This window comes from Sceloporus occidentalis, unplaced genomic scaffold, assembly GCF_023333645.1.
Source record: "Sceloporus occidentalis isolate IW3139 unplaced genomic scaffold, rSceOcc1.0.p SCAF_42, whole genome shotgun sequence".
Classification (NCBI taxonomy): Eukaryota; Metazoa; Chordata; class Lepidosauria; order Squamata; family Phrynosomatidae; genus Sceloporus; species Sceloporus occidentalis.
The window spans coordinates 7,412,405-7,424,630 of NW_028317022.1; the positions used below are offsets into that span (position 1 = coordinate 7,412,405).

The window sequence follows — 12,226 nt, forward strand, 5'->3', positions numbered from 1 at the left end:
TCATTCCAATCCATGAGTTTATACATTACGTATACTTCAGGGCAACAGTTTACCTGTACTGAAAAATTATATGTGTCCAGAAAAATGTGGCCCATGTGATAACCTATATAAAACAATAAATAATCATGATAATGTTACATCATTATAACGTGTTATTACGGTATACAAATAAATGTGTTGCTTGTTGATATGTCCACAAACAGAACTAAAAAAGGAGATATTTAGAATATATTTTGTATTCATTTCCAGATGTTAATGAGTGCTTGCAGCCCAACGTATGTGAGAACGGGCTGTGTATCAACACTGCAGGCTCCTTCCGTTGTGAATACTGTGCTGATGGGTTCCGCATGAACAGGAGAGGGCAGTGCGAAGGTAAGCAAGTCCCATCTTTAACTGCAATTGGTATAAATAGCCCTTTGTGTTTGCAAAATATGTATATTAGCCAAGTTGGGGCTGTGGGTATTATGTTTGCTGTTGTTTTCTAGATTAAAGGCAGGCGTGGTAGCAGTGGATCTTAAAGTCTAGGGCTTTGCATATTTTTATTCTCAAATGAGTTAACAAGAATAATGCATTTCTGCATGGATGGTGGTGGAGAAAGCATAACTAACATGGCCAGTCATTGATCCATTGTAAATACAACGTGACATATGTTAAGTATGGATTCAAAGTCAGTCTTTGAAATTAATGGAAGCCAAAAAAAAAAATCCTCTGTTACATTCTTTTGATCTCACAGTGTTCAAATGTCACACTGCCTGAATATTCCATTTTAAGTGGTTCATTTCAGTATCTGTTACTACATTAAAACTTCAGTGTATATATATATATATACAGTGTATATATGTATGTGCGTATTTGTGGTGTTTGAGGACCGGTTACAGCTGTACCTCGTGCCGCCCCTGAAGAATTACTATTAGTACAGGCAACAGAGGAATGGGCACTGAGAAGTGGACTGGCAACACAGAGTCCCGAAAGCCGTAACTTAGAGGTTTATTTCACGGACATTTCATATGAGCTTGCTGGAGAGTTGCTCGCTTAACTTGCTGTTTGCTATAAAGGGCCCATCCTGGTCTACTTCTACTTCATGGCCAACTTACCCTTTATTGCGGAAGATTACAGGGTTTACCCATTTCTAATACCTCCTGAAATCAAGAAGTTAAAACTAGGGCCCCAGCATGCTTTGCTCCTGTTGGTTTCATATGTTGCTCCCATAGACGCCATCGGCTCCCAGCTCACGCTTGTGAAATGTGTCTGCATACATGGCTGTGAGAAAATTAGATTTTCACTTTGTTTGATAAATCTGTGTCTTAGAGCAGGGCATAAAGAGGCAGAATATTTAAAGATTTTTCTTACAAATAACCCTTTTTTTCCTCCTGCCAGATATTGATGAATGCCTCACTCCAAGCACCTGTCCTGATGACAAATGTGTTAACAATCCAGGCTCTTATGCCTGTGTTCCTTGTGCAGAAGGATACAGAGGATTAAATGGAAGATGCTACGGTGCGCTAAGTATCTCTTGTAGAAATAATAAGATGTCAAGTGTAATAACAGTAGCAGTTCTCTTTTCAGCTATCCATACAGTCATAATTTTAAACCATGAGGTCTTCAAATAATCTGATAATTTGTTGCACCCTCCCATATGGTAACCTACAAAGTCTTTTGTGGCTAATGCCCGTTTCCTTAATTGGCCTGTGTTAATTCTTTCTGACGGTCGACAACCTTGGCATTCTAATTGGGCTCATATCTCATGCCCTGAATGGTGGTGTCTGGAGAACAGGATGAGGGGTCAACTAAATATCTCTGCTCCAGCCGGAATCTATCTATCTATCTATCTATCTATCTATCTATCTATCTATCTATCTATCTATCTATCTATCTCTGTCTAAATCTATCTCTATCTGTCTATTCTCATATATATATATATATATATAAAACTAAGGGCTGATTTTAATATTTTTTATTCTATAACTGAGTTTTTTAAATATATGAGGTGCAAATTAAGACAGTCATGGACTATAACTAATTTCGAAAGCTATTTTTCTCCAATTAATGTTCAAATCTCTTGCACGTGTTTTCTATATTAGGTGATTTGTAACAACGCCTTCTGTTCCGCATTGGACTTAAGTAATGGCCAATCTTTTTGGCTGATATGACCACTGAGAAGTATTAGCCAGACAATAGGTTTTGGTGACCTATTAGTGTTAGTAGCTTTAAATACCAGCAGGACAGGGTGAACCATGCTGGTGTTTATTACACTACATCACATTTCTACTAGTTAGGTCGTATAAATAAATGAACTTTAAAACAATCGCTGTTCAATAACAATATTAATGTTATTTTTTAAATGTATTATGTTGCCTACTTTGAAACAGAGCTTCAGAAATGCCACGGAGCTATTATATATATACCAGTAGAAGGCAAAATATACTGAGGCTCTGCTTTCCTAAAATATAATTAATGTGATTTACTGTTAGAAACCTATAGAACTTTGGTTACTAAGTCTTTGGTTGTTCTAAATAGGATCAATAGGATACTGCACTTCCATGTCTATGGTTGGCCCATCATATCGCCGCTTAATTAAAAAATTAATTTAAAGCTGCCTGTAAAAGGTAACAAACAGGTTAGTGAGGGTTTTGGTAAACTACTCCCTATCAATTTCCTTTGAGTTGCTGAAACGAATCTTCATTAAAATCCACAGAGACTCCACTCAACAGAGTTGGGCAGTAAATCTTACTTGTGACGCCACAAGTACTACAGCTTGTCGAACCCAAAGTATACAATAAAGTGATGTATTTCAGTCCTTCGCATGCATTAGTCTAAATAGCGGACCTTGTGGTTATTGTTTTTTGCTGATGAATAGCATACGGATAAGGATCGAAAGCACAATTTCTACAGATGACAAGGATGCCATTAGTAGACACTGATAATAAATACTTAATGATAGAGAACTGTAAGATGTGATCTACATGTACTTTTTTCTTTCAGATATCAATGAATGTCAAGAAGACTCAACATTGTGTGCCAGTGGCGACTGCACCAATCTTGATGGATCTTTCAAATGCACTTGTCGAACAGGCTTTGATGCAACCTCTGATGGCAAGCAGTGTATAGGTAATTTAAACAGAAAGTGACAAATTATTATTTTTTTCAGTAATTTCTGTAATGATAACTGTTAAGAGAAATACTACTGCTTGTTCCACCAGTGTTTCAGAAAGAAAAATACTTTTTTAATGCGTTGTTCTTGATAAGAGGATGCATTCCTGCTACACATGCATGGATAAAAATGCTCCCTCCCCAATGATAGACCTCAAAGAAACCTGCATGTCCACCAACTGTGGCTAACAATGTTAAACATGTTTTCTCTGCATACAGATGTGGATGAATGTCAGCTTGGCAACTTATGCTTGAATGGCCAGTGCCACAATACTGAAGGTTCATTCATGTGTTCCTGCAACCAGGGATTCCAGCTGGCAGCATCCAGGGATCAGTGTGAAGGTATGTAATATATGCATTGAGATTAAGACCACCCATGATTGATACAAATCAGGAAAGTTAGCACCCCTAAACAGGGTTAGGCATTCACACCTTAATTACGAGACATATTTAATGTACAGTGATGTACAGTTTAAGAAACTTAACATTCTTTTTAGGTGTAATAAATACAGAATACTCATTTTAGATGTATAAATCTCAATTGGTTCCTGTCCAGCTTTTTATTTTTTTGTCAGTGGCATTTTAAAGCTCACCTAAAGTTTTCAATTGAGTTTTTTTTTTAAATTTATACATTTTTTTTTCTTCAGCTTTATTTGCGAGGGTTAAATTTGCAGTTTACATTGCCTGCTCTTTAGGAGATGAGCTGAAATTTGCACGTTATGACACTTGGTTTTATACGTTTTTTGAAGTGTTGGCAATGATAAATATAGTTTATCCAATTATGTCCAATTTGTTAAAGTTTGCTACTTCTGAGTCACATACAGTTGTCTTTTATCGGATTTATATAATGCATTTATAAAAATAAAGCCAGGTATCACCCTGTACTGAATAAAATAAATGCATTGAAGACTTTCCCAATGCCAGTCAACTTTGAGATTGTGCTAGGTGCTTATTGACTGATATTGCAACTTTGGATCTTTTATTGTTATCCCATTTTCTTGTTTTGCAGATATTGATGAATGCCAGCATGCAAATCTATGCAGTCATGGTCAGTGCAGAAATACCGAGGGGCATTTTACATGCATATGTGATCAAGGTTACAAAGTATCGCCTGCTGGAGACCAGTGTGAAGGTAATATTAATCAAAAATATAGATGGTCTATACATTGAAAACACGGTAGTTCTGTTAATTCAACTGCTACATTTGGAAGTTAGAAATTTGCATTATTTTTCAAATTAGCAAAGGGGTCTGTTATGGAACATTTGTGTTGCACAGAGTTGGCGGGTGAGTTGAGCTGCTCAGGCCAGCATAACTGGGTTGAATTATCTGAAGCAACTCATCTATACACTTGACTGCCAATTTGGGCTTTAATAGACCAATCTATCAGTAAAAACTTCAGTAAACCTGCCAGTTCTTTTTCCAACAGACGTATTATATTTTTTGTGATGAGTTAGCTGAATGAATCAGCCTTTTTATTTTTTCCTCTAGTTAACTATATTATAGCTTTTATTCATTAAAGGTGCTGTCACAGTTAGGCATATCAAGAACTGACCACTCTAAGGTGAAGATTTGCACATATAAAAATAACACAAAAAAAAAACTTTCACAACCTGGACTTTTTTAAGCCCAAACCCAAAAATGTCTTTCAAATTTCTTTTGTGTTTGTTTAACCTTAATTTGTTCTGTACCTACACAGATTATAGGGATATGTTGAGATGTTATGTGTATGATGCAATCCATCATTTAATCTGAATCAAACATAAAAAAACAAATTGTAATTTGCACACAACTAAAAAAAAGAAAACTCAATAAGAGCCCAACAGGCACAAAGACTACAAATTCCCCACTAACAAAAAAGTAAATATTCTATAGGAGGAACATAGGTAAAAAGAGGTTGGGGCATTTGAATACCCGGAACCTTGTTTATGAGACTCTTCCTAATCATAGCCTTTCACAAATAGGGCACTGATTGTGGTAGCCAAATGGTTCTTCTAATGATCCTTATAAATAACCTAACTTCTCAGTAGGGTCATATATTGTAAATTAAGTTGCCTTCATCATTGATTTCCCTTTCACCATTTGGAATGCTGATATGCTTTATACTGTGTGACCCTAAGATACTGCCCGTTCACCAGAGACCCTAAGAATAAAAACCCCGAAAGCCTGTATTGATCAGTTTGAAGGGGCTCATTGTAGTTCCTGCTACCCTTACAGACTCAAGTAAATTACCATAAACTTTGTTCCACAAATTAAAACATAGGCACCAGATAACTGAGCAAATCATGTTAACCATATATTTTCAAATGTTTTTTATCATAGAATTGTTTTATGCAAAATATGTTGTCCGGAACATTGTAGGTTTTCATCGGGATATTGCCATAAACATTACCTTAAAGCAAGTTATGACATTTTCGTATTTTCAGTATCAATATCAGTGTTTCTCAACCCAATAACAGACTTTGCAACCTAGTACCATTATTTATAAGCCTCCTATTAAAATAAGTTGCCATAACATCAACCAGATACCATTAAGTTCTGAAATGTCCAGCCAGACGTACTCCGCATTATGGCACAGAATGGGAAACGGATCAGAATTAATAAAGTGTTACAGTGAAATAATGTGGAAGTGACCCTCATATTTAAATTTTGTTACAGAAAGTACTCATTTTATAGTTATCTTTTTTTTTTCTAAAACTAAAAAAAACACCTAGATTGCGAAAAGTTTCAAAACTGAAGCAAAAATATGCCTACAGCTATTAGCTCCGCGATACGGGAGAGTTACGCTATTATGCATTAGATACTGAATCAAAACAGACAAACACCACATTATAAACGTCTGCTTGTGAGGCTTGGAGACATATCTGCTTTTCATTTCTCCATATGTTTTCCACTTGATAGGATCTGAAAGATGAATTATGTAAAATTATATAAAGCAAACATTTTACGGAATGGCCTTTATTATTGTTCTGTTGTGAAATCTTTCAGATTGACATTTTATGAATCAAGTAAACTAACTTGTAAGCATGATTGATTCGTTAAAGACCCTGTGTGGTCTGTTGTATTGCATCATGACTGCAGAGCCAAGTGATTTGAGAAACTGTTCTTTTTTTTATTCAAGACAGTAGAGATTCTGTAAATTGATTATGATGATGTTTTTGTTTTGTTTTTTCCTTGAAGCTATTGTATTTCATACAGGCCAATGTGTCTGAAAACACTGATCACCGTTGGTCATATAATATAATGGATCATAGAGATCTGTATCTCTATGTTCAGTTGTCTCTGTTTCTTCCGATATAGTTACATAGTTACATAGTTCATAAGGTTGAAAAAAGACCTAAGTCCATCAAGTTCAACCCTTCTACCTAACCTTCCTATTCTTGATTCAAAAGAAGGCAAAAACCCCCTAATTAAGCTACTTCGAATTCTGCCATCAGGGGAAAAATTCCTTCTTGACTCCAAGAGGCAATCAGATTTCTCCTTGGATCAAGGAGCTCTAAAATGAATGTTATTCTATTTATATCCCTGTATGTCATGCCTTTCTAAGAAAATATTGAGGCCCCCTTTGAAGGTATCTAATGTATTGGATAACACTACCTCCCATGGAAGTGAATTCCATACCATACCATTATTGTCCTCACTGTAAAGAATCCCTTCCTTTGTCGTCTATGAAACCTGCGCTCTTCCAGTCTCAGAGGGTGACCTCTTGTTCTTTGTATATTTCTGTTAATGAACAGGTCACTGAAGAGCTCTTTATATTGGCCCTGCTTATATTTATATAATGTTATCATATCCACTCTGAGGCGCTGTTTTTCCCCCCAGGCCGCCCTGAATCTACATTAAACGGCCGTGCGGCCGCCCATTTAAGCGGCCGATTCGGCCACACCAGGGCCGTCTTTAACGCCCGCAGCATCCGCGGTAGGCCGGCCGTACTGCCCGGCACACCGAAATGCCATTGCAGCCGATGTGGCTGTGACTCTTAAAGCGGCCAGCGTGTCTTACGGCCGCTTTAAGAGTCACAGCCACATTGGCTGCAATGGTTAATCATTAAGCGGCCGTAAGACACGCTGGCCGCTTTAAAATCATTAAGCGGCCAGCGTGCCTGCACAGTGCCGCCCAGTGTCCTGTGTGACTCCGCCCCCTTGAGCGGCACGTCACATCGTCAATGTAATGGGCCGCTCAAGGGGGCTGAGTCACACGGAACAGCTCCTCGTGACAGCTAGACGAGCACGTTGGAGCACAGCAGCAGTGAAGGATGGCAGCAAAAACGTAAGTATTAAAAAAATAAAAATAGGCGTAATAGGGTAATAGGCGTAAGGGGAGCCATATTCAAAGGGGGGGACTGCATTGGGACAACAATTAAATGCAAAATGAGGGTGGCTAGGGGGTATAAGTTGGGGGGTGGGGGGCTGGGTTCAAATTACATGGGTCAGTCATTAACACTGCAAAGGGGGGCATCAATACACAAGGCAGGGGGCTGGCTGGGGACATCACATAAATCAATACACAAGGGTGTTGGGGCATAATGTACAAAGGGGGCTGGCTGTGGGCACAAAGCCACATGGGGCAATACACAAGGGTGTGGGGGAAATACATTAAAACCAAAGGGGGGGCTGGCTGGGCATCAATACACAAGGGGGAAAAACAAACAAACAACAAACCATTGTGGAAAGCATTTTGGATGTGGGTGTCAGTGTCGCAGAGCCTGTCCTGGTGTGTGTGTGTGTTTGGATATCGGTGTGGCAGAGCCTGTCCTGGTGTGTGTTTGGATGTTGATGTGGCAGAGCCTGTCCTGGTGTCTGTGTGTTTGGCTGTCCGTGTGGCAGGGCCTGTCATGGTGTGAGTGTGTTTGGGTGTCAGTGTGGCAGAGCCTGTCCTGGTGTGTGTGTCTGGGTGTCGGTGTGGCAGAGCCTGTCCTGGTGTGTGTGTTTGGGTGTCGGTGTTGCAGAGCTTGTACTGGTGTGTGTGTTTGGGTGTCGGTGTTGCAGAGCTTGTACTGGTGTCAGGGCAGGCTGTTTGGGGACAAAGTTGGCTCACTCTGGACTGTAATTTGTTAATGTTATTTTGGTGCTGGTCGGGTTCTATGTGGGCAGTGTGGACACCAGGGCTGGCTTTGGGGGTGTGCATGTATAGTGGGGGCAACGGGCCACTTGACTAGACTTACCCCCCAGGCCTTAGGCTGCCAGCCCTCCCCTGCACCCAATCGCCTTATTCATTTGCAAATATATGAATTTGCAACTGTAGCCTGGTCCACCAAGGAGCTAGGAGAAAAGAAATAAAGCCATCTGAAAAGAGCCCATGTTCTTTCCTGCTTCTAGGCCTCCTGGAAGCAGAGAACAGTTCCACCAGGTTATCTGGAACATAGGGACAGCTTGCAGTAGAACCCTCTGCTATTTGCCATTTGTGAAAACACTTTACTCGTATAATACTTTGCAGTACCTTCACTGTAGTGAATGCCTTCACTTTGAGGACACTCGCGAGTAAGGATATAGTTACCCCGCAACCGTCCCTCTGTTCATGTACGCTCGCTCCGCGCCAGAACGTCTGTTTGTCTTTTGCATGTCTTGAGCAATGACCTGACAATTGCAATGACGTTCTTGCATTGATAAGTGATGAAAGGTAGTGCTTAACTTCAAGTACATATTGCTTTTACATACATGCTCTGTGTATGTTAATGTGGGGTATGCCTGTATCATAGACCACTGTACAAAAACTTCCATATCCAAGTGACAAAAACATTAAGATATATATATATATATATATAGATATATATAGATATAAAGAACATCAGCATCCATTTAATTCTTTTCTTGTACAAGTATTAATTCCTTTTTAATTGATGGTGTATGTTGCCCGTGCTTCTTGTCTATATTGACAAAAACGTATTTTTTTTCCATTCCAAAAATATAATTGCATTTGCATGGTGATTTCTCCAAGGAATTGTTCATATTTTTAAACTTTGCTGTGCTGTCTGTATCCAAGTAAAACTGCGGGACATGAGTAATCATACAATTACTACAAACATTCCAAACACAAGCATACAATTTTCTCAAATGACTTTATTCTGTTTTGTGTTGTCTGAGATGCAGCAAGGCAATTATCGTTTGAAATGTTTCTTGATTTAGGCGACTTAGTCATGAAACAATTGTTTTTCTTTTTTTTTGCCAACACTCCGATTACAGACATAGATGAGTGTCTGGAAGAAGAAGAAGCTTGCCAGGGAGGAGGAAGCTGCCACAATACAGATGGGTCATTTGAATGCACGTGTCCGCTTGGATTTCAGCTTATACATGGACGAAGATGTCAAGGTACATTATATAATCTGTTCACTGAAAAAAAGAAAACTTTTAGGTGGTAGTAGTATATTGGTCAAGAGAAACACGATATGGCTAAACTGTCTCTTTGGAGTGTTTACTGAGACAAGTGTCCACCATCAAGTGTAGGATGGAAGGGATTTGTAAAACCTAAATATTCTGGAATGTGCCATCCTAAAAATAAATGTGTGATTATTCTAACTTGTCTTAACAAGCATTCACAAATCTTGTAGCAGTCATGTTGTTAGCACTCATTAATTTCAAGTCATAGAAGGACTACAAAAATGATCCAGTTGTTGAAATCCTTCTACTAAAGGCCACACTCCCCCTTGTGTCCTTATGCGGAGTTGCAACTCCAGATTAATTCACTCCAGTGCAACCTCCCCACCCTTTGGTTGTCCCAAATGGTTACATGTAAGTTAATACATTGTTCATACTAGATAGCTTTTGCTCCTTTAATATTGTATTTCCATCATGGCTCTTTATGACTACAGGGACTTTTGACTAGTTTTCAGCAAGACGTGAAGGGTGAATTTAGGGAGTCCACATTTTTTTTTCTTCCAACAATGGACATATGCAAGGTCAAGGCGATATATCTCCCCATTCCCACCTTTCTACGTCATGCCCCCCCAAGGAAGCCACTCATTTGCCTCTGTGACAAGCCTGGAACTGCCTCTGGGTCTACCATGTGAAACAAAGTATAATGTTTAAGCCTTTTTTTTCCACTCACATTTAATTGGATTACACTTGATTGACTCGATCCGCTATTGTGTCCAGGAGACTTTTATAAATGATCTATTCATTTTAAAGTCCTTTGGTCTCTTTCAGTGTGTTGTATAATTTTGTTCCTAAACTATACTATAAATATTGAAGTTAATATGTTAAAACAGTGCTAGCTCTTTTTATTAACGCAATGTGCCCATAGAACAAGCTTCTGTTAATAACAAATGCATCATGTTTTTCAGACATTAACGAGTGTGAGAATGCCGAACTGTGCTCACCCAATGGGGAATGTCTCAACACACCTGGTTCTTTCCATTGTATCTGTGAACAAGGCTTTATACCATCAGCCAATGGGAGCACATGTGAAGGTAATATAACGCTACTTTCCTTAAAGCAATTAATCACTTTATAATATAATATATAATATTAATATAATAATATAATATATGTAATATATAATATAATTAAAATTATATAAAACAGACACAAACAATATAAAAACCCTAATTTCATTGTGCCAATTAATGTGAATGATAATTAATGTAATAATGGGATAATCATATCAATTAACACACATCCTGGGGGTAACAGGATTCATCATGTGCAGAAATCATCCAGGGAACATTAATAACATTCACATTTCCTTCAGTACTAGTAATTTTAACAGACTGTTTGTTAGGAAGATAACCTTATTTCCATTTTTATTACATATTATTTATTGTTATTATTATTACATTTTATTGTTTTAGAATCCATGACATTAGATTGTTATTTACAGCTTGCATTGCATTGATTTTAACATGAACGTTTATGGTCTATCAATGCCCTACACAGCTTCAAGGGACCAATCATCTTTTTATGAAAGGTCCTGTTTTACAGCTTCTGTGCTGTGCTTTAGTACACAATATGAGCATACTTTCCAGGGTAGACTGCCGAGAGCTCCTCTGGGGAGTGGCTTCATGAAAGGGCAGGCCTAGTCACGTGTAAGTCAGCCAGCTTTTAGTGGGTGGGGAGTAGGCACAACCAACCGAAAAAAAGAAACTGACCTCTAGACCTGGGAAAGCAGTACTTCACTGGAGACTTCAGGTCAAACCTGGAGAGTTCTCAGGTATGAATATGAGGAAATAATATAATTTAAAAAAGGTCAATAATAAATAGCATATTTAGCATGTGGAAAGTTAATGCTATTCAAAAGATATTATTTTAACATAATATATTAATATATTAACTTTACAGAAAATACATTTTTAAATGTATGATTTATGTTATCTATAAAGTAAACCTTGAATATATAGTTTCAGATTATTTATAGGTGTCAGTTAAGACTATTCTGCATGACACCAATTCAGTTCTTTTCCTCACTAATACTTTTCTGGAAGTAAACGCTATTCTGGCATCTATTCTTGAAGTTTTCAGCTGAGTTGTCCACGGAATGCCTGATGATTATTTATCTACTGTGAATAATATTCCTGGAACTGCTGTGAAGTGGTTTTAACTCTAGAATCACTAGACAGTTGTTGGCAAAGACATACATAGACTTAATTTTGATCCTGTTACCATCTGCTAGATGCATTTTTACTTTTGAAAGGTGGTTACCCAAGGCCTGTTATCTGAATTAAGAGATTGCCAATGGCCAGACAAGATCCCTCAAATCCATCAATGGATGATGTATGATAGTAAGGCAACATAGTTCTTGCTGAATAGAAACATTATTCAAACCAGGCCGTAACTGGTGCAAAGATGATATTGCAGCATGACGTATTAGATTATAATAAGGGCATTAAAAGAGCGTTTCTCTTTAGTTAGCTTTGAAATATCCATTGTACACAGATATCAATATCACAAACATTCTGAATATTAAGATGTCAGGATGTCTGATGGAAGCACTTAACTTTGGTTTGGAGAGAGACATTTGGAAGGCAGCTGTTTCGGATGTTATATTTATGGCTTGTGCTGTTTCCTGTTTTGGATACAGCTGGCTTATATAACCATATTGCTGTTTTGTCACATTTTATCAGGCCATAGAATGTGAAAATACCAA

At 38.1% G+C, this 12,226-nt stretch overlaps 1 pseudogene; it reads left to right on the forward strand.

The window, feature by feature from the left end:
• Nucleotides 1-12,226, forward strand: part of LOC149289952 (latent-transforming growth factor beta-binding protein 1-like) — an 84,375-nt pseudogene that overhangs the window by 47,518 nt on the left and 24,631 nt on the right.